The following is a 3,048-nucleotide window of genomic DNA, read 5'->3' on the forward strand; positions in this document are numbered from 1 at the left end:
ACAATATCTGGGGCATAGTGGACTTCAATATAATGAATAAAATAATTAATAAATGAAGCTAATAAAATTACTATATAAATAATAGATGGAGAGAAAACATTACTGGTAGACCATTTACTCTAGTGTATGCACATAATTAACAAAAAGACATAATTACTGCATGTTAGCACAAGATAGGCTGTACATCAGAGAATGATGTGGTTCAATGTCAAATTTGGGTGCTCATAAATTCCTGTCATGTATATGCCATAAAAATGTGCTAGGTTTTTTCTGTGTTTATATACATATTTGAAACATATTTGATATCATTGGCATACAGAAAAGAACAAATCATGTCAAGTCTGATGATTCTTACAGATGTGTATATTATGTAATTACCACCAGAACAATCCCCTACCCCCATAAAGAACTTGCCTTGCTTGTGTTTCTCCCTAAGAGATCAGGCATTAAAGTGACATTTTAAGTAACATGTAATATTATTGCTAAGAGAACATCTAGCATGTTATTAAATTTTGAGGATAGATTATTCAAATTATGGCACTACTTCTTCAAAATACACATAACTTTCCTCCCAAAATAAAAAAACATACATATAAAGATAAGGCTATACCAAAGATAAAAGTAAGGCATACAAAGATAAGGGTTGCAAGAACCTCTCTAGAGTAGTTATCCATTATTGATTCATCCTAGAAATGCCTGCTGAATGTTCACTAGGTTGTAAGCTCTATGTTAGATGACTGGAACAAAAGCACATGCTGGGGGAAAAGGCAGCTCAGATAGAGAAGGGAACACCAAGTAAAGGATGTTTGGAGGACTCACTTGGGATGCGAGATGCGTGCTGAAAGTAGACTATAGACCAAACATGATGGCTACTCAATACCTCTATTGCAAACTACAACACCCTAAAGGAAAGAGAGCAAAAGGGAATGCCCTGCCACAGAGGCGAGGTGGGGTAGGGGGGGTGGGGTAGTGGTGGGAGGGCTACTGGGATCATTGGTGTGGAGAATAGGCATTGGTGGAGTGTATATATATGTATATATGTATATGTACATGTATACATATGTATATATATATATCATTGCATAACTGAAACCTAAGCACAAAAGTTTGTAAGTCTACAACTGTACCTTTTATTTTTTCACTAATAAAAAAAATTAAAATTAAAAAAAAACAATGGCGCTGTAAAATGATCAGTTTAGAAACCACTCGATAGTTGGTTGTCCCAAAACAGAGGAGTGGCATAGGAGTAGAAGCTGGATAAGACTTCACAGATCTAGGGAGACTCAACTTATGTCTCCTGAGCCTGGTTATACAGCTTATTAGGCCACATAGAAGAAATAGAATTACATAAAAGTAAGACCACATGATGGCTACAGGAATCTCCCAGCAATGTAGCATGATTGCGGGGAGAGGGTAAGATCTGCAGAGGTGATGGTTTGGGTAGGGGTAGGGAACTTAATCATGGATCTGAATTTCAAGGAAGACACTTTTCTAACATCTGTATGGTTCATGAACTACTGGGATTTTTTTTTAGCAAGAGAATACTATTAGGTATACAAGTATTCAAGTTGACTCTTGCTGTTCAGTGGGAGATGGAATAAATAAAAGAGCACAAAAGCAACAGGTGTCAAAAAATGATCAGCTCAGGAAGCAGCCCACGGGTGTCTTAATTGACCTCACATCTAGATCACTAGTACTACTTCTGGGATAAGTAACCTTGAGTTTAAAAAGTTTAAGGGAGTAGGCAGAATTGAAAAGATCACGTTGCTTGAATTTTGGAAGAGCAGTTTGTAAAATAACTGAGACAGGAAGAATTGGTGTGATAAGAATAGATGTAAGTTAATAAATGTATAATATATATGTATATGCATGTACATACACATATTCCTACATATTGTACACTATATATAAAGAGACATACACACTTGCATATGAATTGACATATCTTCAGTCCTTTGTAGTGTCTTAGAATAGCTATGACTATATCTATGCCAACAAAACATACTGTTTTCAATACAATTTTAATTTCTGAACAGCCCTTTAAAAATAATAAAAGTGGGCAGAGAATATGGTGATGGCATGACAGCAGGCGTGTGAACTCGCAGAGATGGCACCTCTCAGAGCTTGGAACAGCGGGACCTCTGGGGTCATAAAATTTGTGCGTGAATGACTATATGTGTGCTTTAAATATTTCCTCTCAAAAAACATGGCTTTTGGGGGCTCTGCGTTTGGCGGCATGAGTGCAGAGCTCGGGAGTGCGGCACTAGTCGTCATGGCAGGACAAGCATTTAGAAAATTTCTTCCGCTCTTTGACCGAGTATTAGCTGAGAGGAGTGCAGCTGAAACTGTAGCCAAAGGAGGCATTATGCTTCCTGAGAAATTTTAAGGAGAGGTGTTGCAAGCCACGGTGGTTGCTGTTGGATCAGGCTCGATAGGGAAGGGTGGAGAGATTCAACCAGTTAGTGTAAAAGTTAGAGATAGAGTACTTCTACCAGAATACAGAGGCATGAAAGTGGTTCTAGATGACAAGGATTATTTCTTGTTCATAGACTGTGATATTCTTGGAAAGTATGATTGAAATACCACTATTGAAATGGCATCCCGTGAAGCTGCCCATTCCACTAATCTTTCATCATGTAAATAATTTCCATGTCTTTTTTTAATAATAAACTAGTGATATCCAAACTAAAACAAACAACCATCAAAAAAACATGGCTTTAAGTGGAACCAAACTGGCTCCTGTGGCAGAGCACTGGCCAGAGTAGGACTCATGAAAATGGCAATGGTACCCATGAGAGCTCCAAAGCTGATGGAACTTCTGGAGCTGCAGCAGCCCTCTGTGCTGTGGACAGCTGGCCCCCGTGGCAGCAAAATAGGGCTCTTTGTGTCCATTTTGGTACTATCAGTAGGCCCTACCACAGAGCACAGGTCCCAGAGTTGAGGGGAGTGCCTGGGTTCCCAACATGGGAACCAGCTCAGCAACTCACCAGCCTCCCCGCCCTCATTTCTTGCCACGCACAGCATATTATGAAAGAAAACCTCCCTGAG

The 3,048-nt window shown here is 39.1% G+C and overlaps 1 pseudogene; it reads left to right on the forward strand.

Moving 5' to 3' along the window:
• The first annotated feature begins 2,222 nt into the window (after positions 1-2,222).
• LOC130036081 (10 kDa heat shock protein, mitochondrial-like) lies at positions 2,223-2,593 on the forward strand (annotated as a pseudogene).
• The last annotated feature ends 455 nt before the right edge of the window (positions 2,594-3,048 follow it).

The sequence above is a fragment of the Sorex fumeus genome, unplaced genomic scaffold, assembly GCF_029834395.1.
Source record: "Sorex fumeus unplaced genomic scaffold, SorFum_2.1 ptg000006l, whole genome shotgun sequence".
Lineage (NCBI taxonomy): Eukaryota > Metazoa > Chordata > Mammalia > Eulipotyphla > Soricidae > Sorex > Sorex fumeus.